This window comes from Nycticebus coucang, chromosome 2 (assembly GCF_027406575.1).
Source record: "Nycticebus coucang isolate mNycCou1 chromosome 2, mNycCou1.pri, whole genome shotgun sequence".
Lineage (NCBI taxonomy): Eukaryota > Metazoa > Chordata > Mammalia > Primates > Lorisidae > Nycticebus > Nycticebus coucang.
Genome location: NC_069781.1, coordinates 165,007,175 through 165,026,160, shown reverse-complemented (window position 1 = coordinate 165,026,160; position 18,986 = coordinate 165,007,175). Strand labels below are relative to the sequence as shown.

At 39.7% G+C, this 18,986-nt stretch overlaps 1 protein-coding gene and 1 pseudogene across 1 annotated transcript in view; one reads left to right on the top strand and one right to left on the bottom strand.

Annotated features, from left to right (window-relative positions):
• CMTM4 (CKLF like MARVEL transmembrane domain containing 4) overlaps positions 1-18,986 on the top strand; it is a 67,097-nt gene that overhangs the window by 29,499 nt on the left and 18,612 nt on the right. The gene's annotated exons all lie outside the window — the stretch shown is intronic.
• On the bottom strand, positions 7,181-7,792 carry LOC128594525 (mitotic spindle assembly checkpoint protein MAD2A-like; annotated as a pseudogene).

Genomic DNA, 18,986 nt, shown 5'->3' with positions numbered 1-18,986 from the left:
AACAAAACAACAATGAACAACATCAAAATAAACAAAAAAAACAACCAAACCAAAAAAAAAAAAAAACACAACCAAAAACAAAGCAGTATGTATATGTTATTGAATATTGTCTGGGCAACATGTGGTCTTCTGGGGTATGAGATGTTAATCACAGTTCTGATACGACTAGAGGCTGCTAGTTTCTCAAACCCCAGCAGGTAGACACCCTAAATCTCTCTTCAGCCCACTTAAAAGGCACTTTGCGCTTGTTCACTTGCTGAGCAGAAGCTTTCCCAGGGAAGTGCTTGTTGCTGGAATCACTGCTGAAGTGGATATCCACTTACCCTGTGTGCCAAAACTGGTCTCCCTCTGCCCCCAGGGTTAGGGCTGCAAGGCGGCTCAGACTCCGCCCTTAGGCTACTTGGTCCTGGGTTACCAGCTCCCACCCAATTCCAGCTCTGCAACCCTGAGGGCGGAGCTTGCCGGGGCAGATCGCTCACAATGGCTGCGGGTGACCCAGAGCCAAACACCATGAGCTCCGTCTGGCTCAGCGGCTCAGACTGGGGCCCTAGACAAAGGCCAAAGTTCTCCACACTCCCCCTCAGGCTCTCCCCAAGGCAGTTCAGCTGAGTGCCAAGTCCAAAGACACCAAAACAGTTCACAGGTAAGGCCTTTCTGGTTTGCAGTCTCGCTGCTACTGAACTTACAGTTGTGGGCGGGTTTAGACAGATTGAACACACGCGACCACTTGCCGGTTTTCCACTGTTTTAGTCCTCCTCTTGGGGTCCAGAAGTCTCTCGCTGACTCCCTGTATCCTCTCAGGGGTGATGATAGGCAGATCCCACCAGGCAGAGATGCCTGGAGTCCTATCTCCCCAGACTCACGGTGCCCAGATGCAAGGAAGCTGTTACTCAGCCGCCATCTTGCTCCGCCTCCTGCATCTTGTGCTTTTTTGCCGCCTGTGTGTTCTCTTGGGCGAAGTATCTTCAAATCATCTTAGGGGGTAGTTTGTTTCCTTACTGTTGAATTTTGAGAGTTCTGTATATATTTTAGATAAAGACCTTTGCCAGATATGTGACTCACAAATATTTGTAACTCAGTCTGGTCATTTGTTTTGCAAACAAAAGTTTTTAATTTTGGTGAAATTCGGTTCATCAATTTTTTTCTTATAGATTCTGCTTCTAGTGTCACACCTAAGAACTATTCTCAGGTTGTAAAGATTTTCTCCCATGTGTTCTTCTAAGATTTTGTTATTTTTTATTTCACATTTATATCTATGATCCCTCTTGAGTTAATTTTTATTTTTTTTTAAGACAGAGTCTTGCTATGTTGCCCCAGCTGACCTCGAACTCCTGGGTCCAGGTGGTCCTTCTGCCTTAGCTTCCCGAGTAACTGGACTACAGGTGTGTGCCACCATGCCCAGTTTTGGAGTTAATTTTTATACCTAGTGAAAAATTTATTTTTCAAGGACCCAATAAGGAAGGAATAGTAGGTAAAAAATTGAGATCAAATTCATCTGAGTATATTCACCTATTGATGTGCAGTTGTTCCAGCGCTGTTAGTGGGAAAGATTTGCCTTTCTCCATTGAGTTGTCCTTTTCCCCTTTGTCAAAAATCAATTGGCCATTTCCTGCTGTTCAGAAGGTAAAAAAAAAAAAAAAAAAGTCAATTGGCTGTAGTTTCTTATGTCTGTTTCTGGGCTGTTAATCTATTTCATTAATCTGCGTGTCTATCTTTTCATTAATAGCACACTACCATTTTAGTTCCTTTAACTTTGCTTGATTCCTTTAGAATCAGCTCATCTGTATCTACTAAAATTGTCCCTGGGATTCATCTAGATTTATAGAATTTGTGGAAATTTGATATTTTAACTATATTAAGTTTTCTAATCCATGAACAGAGTATGTCTGTCTGTTTATTTAGGTTATTTTGATACCTTTTTTCAGTGTTCTATAGTTTTCAGTGTGCAGGTCTTTTACATTCTTTGTAAGATTTATATCTTAAGTATTTCATTATTTTCAGAGCTATTATAACTTATATATATATCTAGACAACTATTTTAAATTGCACACAAACTTTATGGATACCCTGTATAGGTATATTTTACTTTATTTAATAAATTTTATTTAATAAATTTTTTGGTTTCTGATGATTTATTGCTTATTGATTTTTTTTTTACGTGTTGACCTTGTATCCGGCAGCCTTGCTAACTCACTTATTAGTTCTGGGAGCTTTTTTATAAATTCTCATGGGATTATCTACCTAGACAATCATGCTGTCTACTATATATATATATATATTTTTTTTTTTTTTGTCTTTCCAGTGTATATACCTTCTTTTTTTTTGTACTAAGATTTTCAGTACCATGTTGAATATGAGTGGTAAGAGGCGATGTCATCACCTTATTCCTCCAGTTGGGGGAAAGCATTCCTTTCCCTACTCAATATGATGTTAGATATAGATTTTTTTTTTATAAATGTCCTTTTTCTGGTTAAGAAAATTCTCTTCCAGGTTTACTGACAGCGTTTATTATTAAAGAGTGCTGAGTTTTGTCAGATGTTTTTTCTGCATCAATTGATAAATGTTGTGTTTCTTTTCCTTAACGTGTACATCTATTGATTTTTTGAAAACCATACCAGCCTTTTTGGTAGGATATATCACAATTTGGTGTGGTGCATGATTCCTTTTACATACTGCTGAATTCAAATTCCTGGTATTTTGTTGAGAACTTTTGTGTCCGTGTTCATGAGTGTTATTGGTTTGTAGTATTCTTTTCTTGATCTGTCCTTGGTTTTGTTATTGAGGTAGTGCTGCCTTCATCCTATGAGCTGGAAAGTGTTTCCTCTTCTGTTTTCTGGAAGACATTTTATAAGATTAGCATCTTTTTTTTCACTTTATCACTCTCGGTAGAGTGCTGTGGCATCACAGCTCACAGCAACTTCCAACTCCTGGGCTTAGGTGATTCTCTTGCCTCAGCCTCCCGAGCAGCCGGGACTACAGGTGCCTGCCACAATGCCCGGCTATTTTTTTGTTGCAGTTTGGCCTGCGCCGGGTTTGAACCCGCCACCCTCTGTCTATGGGGCTGGCACCCTACTCACTGAGCCACAGGCACTGCCCTCAGCTCTTTCTTATTTCTTGTTTGGGGACTACTTTGATCTTTTTCTAGTTTCGTAATGTAGAAGTTTAGATTGTTGATTTGAGAGCCTTGTTCCTTTCTAATATAAGCATTCAGTGTTCTAAATTTCCCTCTAAACACTGATCTAGTTGCATCTCATACATTTTAATAAGTTGCATTTTCATTTTCATTCACTGCAAAGCGTTTTTTTCTAGTTTCTGTTGAAACTTTCTCTCTGACCCATTGATTATCACATGTATGTTGTTTCATTGCCAAGCGTTGGGAGAATTTCTAATCATCTGTTGTTCTACATTAGTTTCATTATGGTTAGAGGACATACTTTGTGTGCTTTCAATTCTTTTAAGTTATTGACGTTTGCTTTATGATCCAAGATACGGTCTATGTGGGTGATGTTCCTTGTATTCTTAGGAAGCCTGGACAGTATAAGCTCCTATTGATAGGCAAAGTGTTCCGGAAATGTCAGGGTCATTTGATCGAAGGTGTCGTTTTAGCACTTCTCTATCGTTTATAACATTGTGGTAACGTATACGTAACATAAAAGTTACCATCTTTTTAAGTGTATAGTTAGTAGGGTTAGGTATATTCATATCATTGTGCTACCAATCTGTACAAAATTTTCATCTCCTAAAACTAAAGCACTATATACCCATTAAACAATTCCCCATTTACCCTTCCACTTATGCAGCTCCCTGGCAGCCACCATTTTACTTTGTGAGTTTTAGAACACTAAGTACTTCATATAAGGGGAATCATGTTTTGGGTATCTTTTTGTTACAGTCTTACATTGTAATGTCTTAAGGTTTCATCCGTGTTGTAGCATGTGTCAGAATTTCCTTTTTAAGGCTCAGTAATATTCCCTTATAGACCACATTTTGTTTACCTGTTCATCTGTCGATGCATACAGGGTGTCCATAAAGTTTGTGTGCGGTTTAAAATAGTCGTGTGGTTTAAATTGCACACAAACTTCATGGACACTTCATTTGCGTTCACCTTGTGGCTACTGTGAATAATGGTGCTGTGAAACTAAGTGTGCATGTATCTCAGGAAGACTCTGCTTTTATTTCCTTTGCATGTATACTTAGAAATGGAATAGTAGATCAGATGGTAATTATCTTTTAAATTTTTGGAGTAACCACCAAACAGTATGGTAACCACCATACTGTTTTCTATAACGGCTGCACTATTGCTATGTTCCCAGCAACATTGCACAGGAGTTTCAGTTTCTCTACATTTTTACCAACACTTATTTTCTGTTTTTTTGATAGTAGCTATCTTACTGAACGTGAACTGATATTGTGTGGTTTTGATTTGCATTTTCCTAATGATAAGTGATGTTGAATATTTCTCTTCACGTTCCAGTTGGCTATTTGTATGTCATCTTTGTAGAAATAAATGTCTATTCAAGTTCTTTGTTCATTTTTGTTTTTCATTAGAAATAGGGTCTCACTGTGTTGCTCAGGCTGGATTCAAACTCCTGGACTCAAGCACTCCTCTCAAGTAGCTGGGACTACAGGCTCTGTTCTTAGTTGTATACGTATTTAGGGTTGTTACATATAATCAGTGAATTGGACTTTTTAATATTATGTAACATTCCTTTTTATCCTTGATAATTTTCTATGCTTTGAAGTCTCTTTTGTCTGATATTAATATGGTCATACCAACTTTCCCTGATTGGTGTGTGTTTGGTATATCTTTTTCCATCATTTTTCTTCTAACCTACCTATATCATTATAGTTGAAGTAGGTTTCTTTTTTCTTTTTTTTTAGAGACAGAGTCTCACTAGGTTGCCCTCGGTAGAGTGCTGTGGCATCACAGCTCACAGCAACCTCCAGTTCTTGGGCTTAGGCGATTCTCTTGCCTCAGCCTCCCAAGTAGCTGGGACTACAGGCGGCAGCCACAACACCCGGCTATGAAGTAGGTTTCTTATAAGCATTGTATATTTGGGTCTTATTTTTTAATCCTCTGACAATCTCCATTTTTAATTAGTATATATATTAGTATATGTTTAGACCATTTATGTTTAGTGTTATTATTAATATGTTTGGATTTAAATCTACCATTTTATTTTTTATTTCCTGCTTGTTCCTTCTGTTTTGTTCTTCTCTTTTCCCTTTCTCTTTTCTTTTGGATTTGTTGAATATTTGTTAGTATTCCCAGAATTGATCTGTTGAGTTTTGACTGTTTTAAGTGTTAACTGTAGGAATTGCATTGTACATAATTTGAGAGTTTATAGTTTACTACTATTTTTTGGGGGGAGGCCCCAGGAATACTATGTTGAGAATATAATTAATATTTTATTACTTAAGATAAAATATGGAAACCTTGTTACTACCTAGGTTCTTTTTACCCTTCTACATTGTTTTAGTTGTCAAATACATTGATATCCCAACAGACAATGTTAAAAGTTTGCTTTTGACCATCATGCATGTTTTAAAAACTTCAGAGGATTTATATTTTATATTTACCCAGGTTTTTACCGTTTCTATTGTTCTTCATTCACTACCAACGTTCCAGGTTTCCCTCTGATATCATTTCCATTATATTTGAAGAACTTTATAGCATTTCATTTAGAGAAGGTTTGTTGGCTATGAGTTCTCTTAGTTTTCCGTTATCTGAGAATGTTTTTGTTTTACATTTATTCCTGAAGGATATTCTGATTGGATATTGAATTCTGGATTGTTAGTTTGTTTCTTAGCACTTTAAAAATGTTATTTCACCTCTTTCTGGCCTCCATGGTTCCTAATAATATATCTGCATCATTGTTCAAATCATTGTTTCTGTAGATGAAATGCATCATTTTTCTCTGGCTGCTTTCAGAGTTCTCTTAGTTTTTAGAAGTTTGATTATGTTTCATCTGGGCATAAATTTCTTAGTTTGCTGTGCTTCTTTAATCTTTAAATTGATGTCTTTTACCAAATAAGGGAAGTTGTCAGCCACTATGTCCTCAAGCCCTTCTTCTGTTTCTTGCTCTTTCTACTTTCCTTTTGTGACCCTAATCACACAAATAGTAGACCTTGTTGTATTGTCCCATAGGTCCCCGAGGCTCTGTTTATTTTTTTCTCTTTGTTGTTCAGATTTTGTAATTTCCATTAATCATCTTCAAGTTCACTGATTCTTTTTCTGTTAGCAACATTCTGCTATTGAGCCCTTCCATTTTTATTTTGGATATTGTGTTTTATAGTTTAATATTTCCATTTGCAGCTTCTTTATATTTTCTGTTTCTTTATTGAGACTTTTCATTTTGAGAACATGCATCATGCATTTTACTGTAGCTGCTTTATAATCTGATAATCCCATCAAACTGTCATCTTGGCATGGGCATCTTTGATTACCTTTTTGCATGTGAACTGAAACTTACTATGAAGAATGTTGTTTTTTTTATATATAAATTAAACTTTATTTCTTCATTTTCATTTAAAGCTTGATTTTATAAAGTACAGACCAAAAAATTTTAAGAGTTCTGTATCATGGTAAATTAAACAGTAGAAATATCCATTGCTTCATAGGTTCAATTTTCATAAAATAGATGAAAATGTATTCAATATGGGAACTATACAATAAAATAAATGACAAAAGGACCTAATAAACAAGTATCTCATTACTTATGGATTATTACTTACTTTTAGGATTTAAACAAAGATTCTGAATATTCGTTCTTCTTTTGTTGCATTTTATATATTTAAATTTCTCCCTACATATGTTGAATCAAGTTACTTGACCAAAATGTCTGATTTAGGAAAGCACTTAGCTTTACAGCAAGTTTTCCCATCTACAGTTATTGCCTTTAAAGAAATTAACATTACAATGTTAATTTGAAATTACCATTACAAAAATTTGCTGGTTCCCTCTAAACACTGTGCAATAAACTCACCATGTCAATCCTATGGTTAAGTCAGACAGGTACCCCCCAAATGGGACAATTACACATAGTTCGGTAAAGTATAACGCTGGTTTTCCTCTTCTCACAATTAACTAATGAAATAAAACATTCAACTATGGTTGATTTGGTTTCAGGAAAACCACATTTAAAAATTACATACTACATGTTTTGCCTCATCTCATCCTTCAGTCCCTGACAGGAATTATGTGGGCTGCCATGCTGTTTACTTTGTGGAATGTAGTGGTAAGTGAACGAAGGTGGACTTCCTCAGAATTGGTAATGAACTGGTAATGAGCCCAGACTTCCCGTTTTTCAGGTACAACCAAGTCTTTGTCTGTATATCAGTAGATCAAATGAACAAGAAACTTCCAATAGTGGCAGAAATGTCCCTGTAGCTGTGTTCTGTCTGAGCACTGAACGGAATTCATCCTGGAGAGCTTTCTGAGGCTTTTCTCTGGGTGCGCTATCATCTTTTGTAGTCTTGTCACATTCAATATCAAACTGCCATCTTTCAAGGACCTCACCACTTTAGATATTTGAGATAACTACACCCAGTTTTTGAATACTTGTACAACCAGTCTTTTGGTGGTTCCACCGCATTGTTTACGTATTTTTTGAGCTCAAGATCAGTAGTTACTCAGCAAGGTGAGTTCATATTTCTGCACTCGTGTAAAGGTTTCAAATGGATATATGCCACGCTGGTATAAAATGCTGTTGATGCCAAATGAGAACTCGGCCACGATTTCGGCGCTCCCTTGCAAGGTGATACCCTGCTCCCGGGACAGATGCAGCGTCATGGCCAGGCCCACGGATGAACAAGAATGTTGATTTTTATTTTGTTTTCTTTTAGAAGGCAGTTAGTCTGGTTGGATTCAGATAGCAAGTTTGACCAGTATTCCGTGGGTTGAAAATTCAACGTCACTTAATATTTCAAAGCCTTTGCAGTGCTCTTTGGATCTTTCCTTCATACATGCCGCCCAGTGGCCAGTCTGGGACCTGGGTGGTGACCTGTCACCATAGTTCAGTTCTTTAAGTAAGTCTTTACTATTCTGTTTAGGGTCATTCCACACCTGGACAGCTGGTGGTGAGCCCAGGAGTTTATAAACTTTATAGGTTTGGGCTCGGCGCTTGTAGCTCAGTGGTGAGGGCGCCAGCCACACACACTGGGGCTGCCAAACAACAATGACGACTATAACCAAAAAATAGCCGGGCGTTGTGGTGGGTGCCTGTAGTGTCAGCTACTTGGGAGCCTGAGGCAAGAGAATCACTTAAGCCCAAGAGTTTGAGCTTGTTGTGAGCTGTGGTGCCCCGGCACTCTACCAAGGGTAACATAGTGAGACTTCTCAAAAAAAAAAAAAAAATTATGGGTTTGATTTTTTTGGTTTATAAGCAAACTTTATGGCCTTGTTTTCTCCCTTTATCTTCCTCTTTCTGTTTCTTTTTTTCTTTCTCTCTTTCTCTTTCTTCCTTTCTCTTCTCTTTCTCCTTCTCCTTGGTACTTTCTGATACTTAAAATTCTCCCTTTCAGATCTGTGTCCTAAAAGCTAGCACTTTAGTTACCCTACTTTGTTGTACATTCGCCATAGCTGTGTCCCTGTTCTGGGCCTCGTGATGGAAGGAAAGGGAACAAAATCAGTGGAAGGGGTTCACATGCCCTCTTGGAATTCTGGTTCCTCTGAGTTGACTCTCTGAGAGTTTGGGGTGTCTTTAAGGCTGCTGTGGATGTGTCCTCCTCTGCTCTGTCAGGATTGCCTGGAGTCTGGAATATAAGAGAGAATGAAAGAAAAATGTTTAAAAAAGAAAATAAAAACTAGGATCGTTCCCAACATCTATGAGTGTTAGGAATCCCCTTGCCCGTTGCTTTAGCCTGAACTAGGGGTATTGTCCTGGATTCCCTCTGTCTACACTTGATTCCCTTTTCTGGGTTGGAGGCAGCTTGTGAATCTAAGTAGTATTAGAGGAAAAATAGGAACCTGACCCTTGGTTCAGTGGCACTTTGAATTCTGATCGTTTTCCCCATCTGCCTACTCCTGGTTATTTTTCAGAGTTCTGGAAGCTGCTCTATGCATCGTTACCAGGTTTGATAGCAGCACCCAGTGAGAGAGACAGGCTGGATTGCACCTACTTCATTAACTGGAACCGTAATTCCAAAATTGTGATATTTGGAAGCTTTCTAATTTGGTTTTTGGTGTCTGTTTTTATTGTCTTTTAGCCAAATAGGCCTATTGGCTTTACAGGCTGCTTGGGCCCTGGTTTGCTTAGACTAGAGATGATTCACAGTGCTGTGGTGTTTTGGTTTTTTGTTTGTCTCATTTTTGGAGTGAGGAAATGTTTTAAATATCACGCTGGGATATTCCTGGCAAGTGCAAAGAATCATATAAAAGGATCCATTTTAATAAAGTTTGGGCTTAATATCTTTCATGTTAATGAACAGATTTCTGTCTGTGGATGTGAAACCAAAGCACTCTAAAAAGATTTGTGACCACGCAGCTTACCCACCTCCCCACCAAAAATGAAAAGAATCTTTTACTTTGCTCTTAACTGCATTTAGCTTTAGCATGATTGATGTCACCTAAAATTACCAAGTCTATCCTCATGTAGCTACTTTTCTTAGATCTGTTCTCCTGTTTTCTATATTCCTATAGCTGAATCTTTGAACCATAAATTTATGCTAGAAGAGGCCACTTATAGTACCAATCCAGCTGATGTTAGGATAATTTTGAAGCTTATCATCTTACAACTTAACGATCTCAACTCTGTTATCTACAAATATTGCAGGTGATTAACTACCTTTGTATGTTTTCTCCCCAGTACAGTAGAACCTCCATAGTTGACCACCTCCCTACATTGACCATCTGCTTAAATTGACCTAATTTTTGTGGACTGGAGATGCTATACACATACGTATCAGTACAGTAGGCCTAGTTGGAACTTATGTCGGTCACCTCTGTATGTTGACCAGTTTGTTACAGTCCTTTGGGTGTTCGACTTACAGAGGGTCTACTGTAATTTCTAGAATCTAAAGTGGTCCTTCACCTGAGCCTGTATTCTAGGCTGACACAGAACATTAATTATCACCCTTTGGGTAGCATCCAGTTACCTGTGGAAGTGGCTTAATGATTATTTATTAGACGCATGTTCATTCCCAGCGGGTGGTTGGTCATTGCCCAGCTGTTTTACTGAGTATCTGTTCAGGGACGGTGGAGCAGGGAAACAGCAATACGTGATTCTTGAGACAAGCGGTTAGCTGGTAGAAACTCAGGAACAGCTCTCCTGGGGGCACTTCCGCACTTCGCACAGTGAGCAGGACAGGGAAGAGCTGACCAGGGCCACGGGGCAGCATGTGATATGTGTTTTGAGGAGGAGGCGGGAAGCCTGCAGAGGGAGAGCCTGACCATGGAGAGATCAGGACAAATTTCCCAGAGGAGCTTACACTTACCTCTTTATCTGGTTGTTTTAAAATTATCACACAAGTAATACACCAATTTATTTCACTTTAAGGGGGAAAAAAATCAGAAAATATCAGTAAGTTAAAAGAAGAAAATAAATTTCCTGGAATCTAATAAGATAAGCACCGTTCACCTTGTATGTAACACTTTGTCCACGTGTATATTTATTTACTCTCTATGTGTATGTGCACGTATGTAACATATAAATTGCTTTGTAATGTAGTTGTTTTACGCATGCCTCTTTTTATCAGTAGGCTTTACGACATTCTCCATTTTTCTTTTAAATTTCCATATTATAAATTTCATGTTTTATGGCATACAGTTCTGTGCATTTTAACAAATGTTTAGTCCTATGTCCACCACCATAATTAAGGTACAGAATGGTTTCATCACACTTACCCCACCCCCTCCAAATTGTCTGTTGCTGTTCTTTTCTTGTCAACCCCTCCCTCTACATCAGCTGACCCCTGCCCCTTCCTATAGTTTTGCCTTTCCCAGAATGTCACATAAATAGAATCATACTGTACGTAGTAACCTCCCTGACTTTTTTTTTTTAAGAGATGGAGTTTCTGTCACCTGGCTAGAGTGCAATGGCACTATCATAGCTCACTGCAACCTTGAACTCCTGGGTCAAGTGATCCTTCTGCCTTAGCCTCCCAAATTGCTGGGATTATAGGCATGAGCCAACTCACCCCACTGTATGTAGCCTTTTGAGTCTTTTTCTTCATTTCACATAATGCACTTGAGATTCATTTTTGTTCTGTATATCAATAGTTTGTTCCTTTTTAGTACTGAGTAGTATTCCATTTTGTAGATGTACCATTGTTTGTCCATTTGCCGACTGAGGGACATTTGGATTGTCTGCATGTTTTGGTGATTTTGACTAGAGTTGCTGTAAACATTTGCATACAGCTAGTTTGTATGATCATAATTTTTATTTCTCTGGGGCAGATACCTAGGAATGAGATTGCCAGACTATGTGATAACTGTATGTTTAACTTTTTTTAATTAAAAATTTTTTTTGCAGACAAGGTCCTATTGCATGGACACCAGTAAGATAGAAGCTGCTTGTCTCACTTGCAGTAGAGCTAAAGTTGATTGGTGGGTGCCTGATCCATATTTGAAATTCCTCATCAACCTAGTGGCTTTAACAGCCACTGATAATCATGGTGTGGGTCAGCCATTGTCATGAGGGTGGGAGATGTTGCCCACTCCAGGGGCACTTGACAGTATCTGGAGACGTTTTTGGTCGTCAGCCCTTGAGATTGGGAGAGTATTGCCACCTAATGCCTAGAGGCCAGGGTGCTGCTAAACATCATACAATGTACAAGACAGCCCCCCACAACAAAGAAGTATCTGGCCTAAAATATCAGTAGTGCTGAGTTTGAGAAATGTGTTCTGGGGTCCACTGTGGTATCAGGATTTTGAAAAGAATCTCAGATGAACCAAATACAAGAACCACTGACATAGATCAAGGGCTGTAGGAAATCAGAGAGAGATGAAACTGGTTTGGGCTGAGGAAAAACCCATAGAAAGCTTTAGTGGAAGAAGGATGACTTGAATGGGAATTAGAATAACTTTGATTAAATAAACAGAAAAAAAATTTTGTTTTGAGTCCATCAAAGTTAACAACCTCTCGTTTTCAGATGGATTGAAAACCTAGGCCTAAACCATTTGAAAATGATGATTTTCTAATTCTGTCATTCCTACATTTATTAGCTGGGATTCTGTAAGGCACTCCTCATCATCCATTTGATTATCCTGAAATAGTTGGTTTAGGAAAGTCAAGGCAAATGCTTGATCCTTTTCCTTTATTTTATTTACAGATGAAATCAAGCTCTGTTGCCTAGGCTGGATCTCAGTGGCGTGATCATATTGCACTGTAGCCTTGAACTCCTGGGCTCAAGCAATCCTCCCACCTCAGCCCCCAGAGTAGCTGGGACTACAGGCAAACATCATCATGGACAGCTAATTTTAAAGGTTTTTGTAGAGATAGGGTCTTGCTTTGTTACCCAGGCTGGTCTTGAACTACTGGTGTCAAGCAGTCTTCCCACCTTGACCTCCCCAAGTACTGGGATTACAGGCACGAACCATTGTGCCTGACCCTTTTTCCTTCATTAATTTTCCTAATAACAAGCTGATGTTTTAACGACCTCCAAAGGTGAACAATGGGTTCTTTATTCCCTCTTCATAATGTCAATACAAACCCTTAGATTTTATGTATTTAATATATTTCAATATTTTGTGGTCATTTAAAAAGACTTTACTTTGAAATAATTTCAAAGTCAAAGGTTGCAAGAGTAGTACAAAAATAATACATGCTTTCACCTGGAATCTTCAAATGTTAATTTTTTTTTTTTTTGAGACAGTCTCACTGTGGCCCAGGCTAGAGTGCCAGGGCATCGTCCTACCTCACAGCAACCTCAAACTTATGGGCTCAAGCGATCTTCTTGCCTTAGCCTCCCAAGTAGCTGGGATCATAGGTGTATGACACAATGCCTGGCTGATTTTTCTATTTTTGGTAGAGACAGGGTCTCGCTATTGATCAGACTGGTCTTAAACTCTCAAGATCAAGCTATCCTCCCAGAGTGCTGGGATTACAGGCATAAGCCACTGTGCCCGGTCCAAATGTTAACTTTTTACCACATCAACTTTAGCCTTTCTCTCTCTCCCCCCTTCCTCTCTCTCTGTTTATATATGCTTATGTGTATGTATATTTATATAATATTTTAAGTCTTTTGAGAATACATTGCAGACTTTTTGTGCTTTTTTATCCCCCAAAAGTCAGTGTCCTGAAGACAAAACCACTTTCTTACATAAGCACGGTATAAAGGTCAAAGTCAGGAAATTAACACTGATTCGATATTGTTAGCCAATTTATAGACCTTACTCATTTTCCTCTCCTTGTCTCAGAACTTTTCTTTTTAGTAAAAGAAAATCTTGGATCATGTGTTGCCTTTAGTTGTCATTTCTCTTTAATCTCCTTGAGTCTGGAATAGTACTTCAGCCTTTGTCTTTCATGCCATTGACAGTTTAGAAGAATACAGGCCCATTATTTCGTAAAATGTCCCTCAGTTTGGGTTTGTCTGACATTTTCTCCTGTTTTAATTCTAGTTGTTTTGTGATATTGTCTGGAATGCCATAGAACTGAGGATGGATTCTTTTCAGGGCCTCATATCAGAGGCAAATGATGTACATTTGTTTCATTACTGATCTTAATTTGGGTAAAGTGATGCCTGGAGCCTTCTCTACTGTTCACTTACATTTTTTCCAAGTATTTTTTTTTTTTGGTTGGGGAAGTACTTTTAGAATGTGTAAATATCGTTTAACTTCTCAAACTGTCATTCATTTGTTTTAATATGTCCATTCTTGCTTGAATCTAGTATTATTATGATGGTGCCAAATGGCAATTTTATAAATTCACTATTTCTTCTGTATTAGTTGGATTTTGGCTGTAAGGAAGAGTTTTCCCTTCTCCCTTCTTTATTTATATTTGTGTGGACTCATGGGTTTGGATTTTAATAATAGTCATTATTTATTTTGATGCTCAAATTGTCCTAAATTTGGCCAGTGGGAGTTTCCCTAACCTGGCTCCAATGTCCTTTAGACATTTCCCTTCATTTTCTTAGCACAAGGGTTCCAGGCTCATCACAGACTCTCCTAACCCAGCCCTGGAATTCTCTAAAGAGCCCTGGTTTCTTTAAGAGAAAATGGGTAGTAGTTAGACTAAATTTGGATGTCACTTTACACATGTATCTATCTTCTCTACCACACTAGAATTCACCATTTCAATGAGAAAACCTTGATCCTTTCATGGGGAATATTATTTATCATGTAGATTTCCTGCCTCACACCTGAATTAGCCATTTCACTAAGAATCTTTGTTCCTTTTAGTAGGAAACTATATTAAGAACCTCAGTCTGGGCACCAGGGGTGCTCATTGTTATAGAGTTATCATTTTTTTGAGGTCTTTCTACTCATACGGCTATTTTTTTTTTTTTTTTTTTTTGAGATAGAGCCTCAAGCTGTCACCCTGGGTAGAGTGCCATGGCATCACAGCTCACAGCAACCTCTAACTCCTGGGCTCAAGCGATTCTCCTGCCTCCACCTTCCAAGCAGCTGGGACTACAGGCACCCGCCACAATGCCCGGCTATTTTTTGGTTGCAGCCATCATTGTTGTTTGGTGGGCCAGGCTGGATTCAAACCCGCCAGCTCAGGTGTATGTGGGTGGTGCCTTAGCTGCTTGAGCCACAGGTGCCATGCCTTACAGCTATTTTTTTTAAAAAAGAAAAAGGAAGTCCATCTTAGTATTTTCAATTCAAACTTGTACTTCAATCTTTGATTTTTATACTTCTATCTTTTATCCTTGTGCTTAAATTTTTTATTCCTAGGAATTAAAAATAGAATTACCATGTGGTCTAGCAATTCTACTCCTGGGTATATACCCAAAGAATTATAAGCGAGTACTTGAACAGTATTTATACATCAGTGTTCATAGAATCATTATTCACAATAACCAAAAGGTGGAAGCAGCCTGGGCAACCATTGGTAAATGAATGGGTAAACAAATGCAGCATATACGATACATGCAGTGGAATATTACTCAGCCTTCAAAAGGAAGGAAATGCGGATACGTGCTACAAGTACACGTTCTCCTGTCAGACTGGACTTGGTGAAGATGGGGACTGGCTCTGAGAGGTCCATTTTACTTTCATATAATGACAATGGCTACCATTTATTTACCCCTCACTGAGCAACCCTATAAAGGTTGATACATGATATATGAATGAAGGTTATTGTCCCTTAATTCATCTTATGGATGAATAAATAGAAAAAAAATCCATTTTACAATTTTTAAATAGAAGTAAATGTGCGCAGAATGATAGGGCTGATGAGGGTCAAAGCTGAGCTCAAACCTCAGGACTGTGAGACTCCAGAGCCTCAGCATTTTAACCACCTTGGTAAGTGGCTATGCTCATGGCTGGCGATGCCTTTAGCTGAGTCAGGGGAGGGGACTGTTTGCACTACTTGGGGGCATTAAGGGTAGAGATGCTCGTTTTTTAGAGGGAGGGGATGAGCACTTTCGTGGCCAGGTCTGGGGCTTAGATTGAAGTTTAGACTAGAGAGGAGGATTAGAGGGTAGGAGTCTAGAGCAGGGAATCTGTTGGGTAATTGTGTGTGTCTGATGAGAAGGCAGCAGAGGCGAAGCTCTGGAGCACCTGCCATTCGGGAGTGGCAGGATGTGGAGGGAGCCCAGGAAGCTGAGGGTGAGTGGAGGGTGATCAGTAGTGGCCTGGTGCGGTAGAGGGTTCTGTGGCCTGGGTTTGAAAACCAGCTCTGCTGTTTATGGAAGTTTGTGATTTGGGGTGGCTTGCTCGACGTTTTCTTTATCAGTTAGATGGGGATTAAAATCCATGCTCCTCTTGGGGTGATGAAAATGTTCTGAAATTGCAAAATAGCGATGGTTGTACAACTTTGGATATGTTAAAAGCCATTGAATTGTACACTTAAAGGATAAATTTTATGGGGTGTGAATTAGGACTCATTTAAAAACCCACCAGCCAGCCATCCTCCTAACACAATAGAGTGAAGATTAATAAATTACAGGAGAGACTGCATATATAAGCGCCCGGTGCTGTATCTGACCCACAGTCGAAGGGCTCAGCAGAGACTCTGTTAGGAGGGCCGCTGTGCCACACATCCTAGGGGCTGCTGTTCTCATTGTCTCTGAGATACCATCTAGAGATAGCACGCTGAACGCTGGTCCCTGCATCTGTGGGATAGGCGTGCAGGCCCCCGGAGCCATGGGTTTGGGCACTTGCCTTCTCCTCTGCTGCTAACACTCAGCTCGCTGCTTCCCCTTCCAACAGCAGCCAGTCCGGGGACCCTCTCACAGCTGGATGGTGCAGACTCAGCGGACTTCCTTCTGGCCTTGTAGGATACACAGTTCACTATTTTGGTCTAAATTCATCTTCAGCAAAAAAATGCTCCTAGCCTGCTGGTTTCTCATTCAACGAGAAGAGTGGTGTCCTTGTTCCCATTTGGTTAAGGTGGTTTGTCAGAGGTTAGGTTGGGGAGGTACCCAGGAACTAAAGCAGGAAGAGGAAGGAAAGGGCGGGAGGTTTTACTTTTGAAGCCCATGGGGATATGATGCTGCTTTCTGGGGTGTCAGCCTCATCCGTGCAGCTAGGAACCATGAGAAAGGAAGAGGGATCAGAAGACCCCAGGCCAGCAGTGTAGTTACACATCTTCAGAAGTGTATGGGTTGCAGGCAGTCTCTTCCTGTGTCCTCTCCACGTGCATTGTTTTTGCTTCGCTGCTAATTTAAACAGTCTGAAAATACAGCTTTTGGGGCAGGGTGGCATTTGCAGTAAAATTCTGTGGGTTATTTTTCTGGCAAGAAAGATGCTGACCAATCTGTGGTTCTCTGAAATCATGTGCAATTATATCATCAACCACATAATAAGGTTTTCTAGATTTTCTTTTAAAAATAAAAACATGTTTTGCACTTTATTGGATAACACTGTGTGCTCGAAGTAGCTGAATATCCCCAAATAAGCCTATTTAATTTGCCTGACACCGCGATATACTGTGGCCACCACGATATACTGTAGTTGACAAGTAACCTGCGGGTTTAATGAATGCTAGAGCACACTGTAAGCATAAAAATGTATGTTAAAGATGAGAGTCTTGGCCCCACCCACCCCCAATTGAAGTTAAATACAATCTCCAAAGCTCACTCTTAATTTATTTGGCTTTAGGATTCCAAAATAACATTATTTACACAGTAGAACTCAGCATGAAACATCTGTCAGGGACACTATTTGAGTAGGCCAAACCAAGCTTCCTGGGACATTAACAACCTGAACCTTTCTGTCCTCCATGGAAACAGGACCTTCAGGGTGTGAAGAGATCCAAGTGTGACTGGCCCAGGTCAGCGGGCTGCTTGGGGGGCACAGACCTAGGGCACCTCTGATGCTCTCCTGGCCTGTCTACCCACGTCTGTTTTCTTTCTTCCCTTTGCCCTTGGCAGCCCCTCCGTTTCTTCTCAACAATAAAGAACTTACTTGCCTCTGCCCATTGGCTGCTTTGCTCAGCTAATTGCTGCTGACTAATTAGTCCTCTCTGCCAGCCTAGGTGGCTTTAGCTCCTGAGGGCTCTCTGCCTTTCCAGAGCAGGTAATTTTTTTTTAATTCTTTGTGCCCTCAAATCCTAGCTTGGGCACTGTTTATTTAGCTGGTGGAAAAACAATGAAACCAAAGATCACAGGCAGAGACTTTGGTTGCAGTTAAATAATTTACACCCGCAATAAGCTCCTTTGTTTTAGAACCAAAAAATATTTGCTCATTGCTCTATTGTCTCAAGGGAGAGAAGGGTGATATTTTAAATTTATCTTCCTCTTGGGATGGCCTCCCTTGGCCTCACCTTTCTCCCCTCTCAAGGGAAGAAATCATGGATTACCTTTCTTAGTCAAATTAAGGCATTACTATAGCTAGATCCCTTTGAGAGTGAGGAATCATGTTGAATGTTTCGTCAGATACCCTTTCAGCACTGGCTACCCCCAAGTTTTGTGCTGTTTCCTGGAAGAGAGATCATACAGTGACGCTTTTCTCATGGTCAAAGGTGGGTAGAGTTGGGAGAAGGTGTAACTACTTCTTGCCTGGGTCTGTGGCAAGGGAGGGAGGTCTCCAGAAAATCTCACACTGGCAAGAAAATCCTTCACAAATTCAGAGGAGGTGAGGAAGAGCCCTTTTAGATGCTGGAGGGTAGAGAGCCACAAATATTTGGCGACCAGCCCTGCCTAGTCCTACAAAGCACATTTAGAACAATGGGTCAGCATTAGTACAAATAAAAATGCCACCTTTGTCAAATGATATCTCAAACAGATGTCCAACTAAAAATCAAAGAAAAATACTTTGATGTTAGAGTCTGTTGGTGTTCTGTGTTCAGATCCCAAACCGGGGCAGTCAGAGAAGCATGTGACCACGCGTCTCACTTAACCTTTTGTCCATCTTCTTCCTCAGGCCTAACACTCACCTTCCTTATTCCCCACGGTGTATCCTTAAAAGCAATGCTCACGTATTCCTAGGTGATGTCATGGATTGCTCTTTTGGATGGAAAAACAGTGAGAATAAGTAGTTTTTGACTGCTCAAGCTACCGACAAGATGACATCTGGACTTAAAAAAAAAAAATTCCCTTTTGTGAAACCAGGCTATACCTGTGCTGTCTGTGCACCGATGTTTTATAAGTTTTTATTTATTGAAAGCCTAGAATTCATTTTATAAACTCAGTTTTGATTATTTATCATTGCTTGTGATGCTATGATAAAACATGGGAACGTGATCTTAGATACATTTTCAGAAGGGGGGTCTGGTATCACGTGAGCCTGTCTGGTAATGTGGTTCATTTACAGGTGACCTTGGCTCCTGTTTTGTGCACTGCTAGGAAGCCTGTGGGCTGATATCACGTGGGATCCTACAAACTCATGTCATGGACACCTTCAAATGGATAGTCATTTTAACATCTGGTGTTTATTGTTT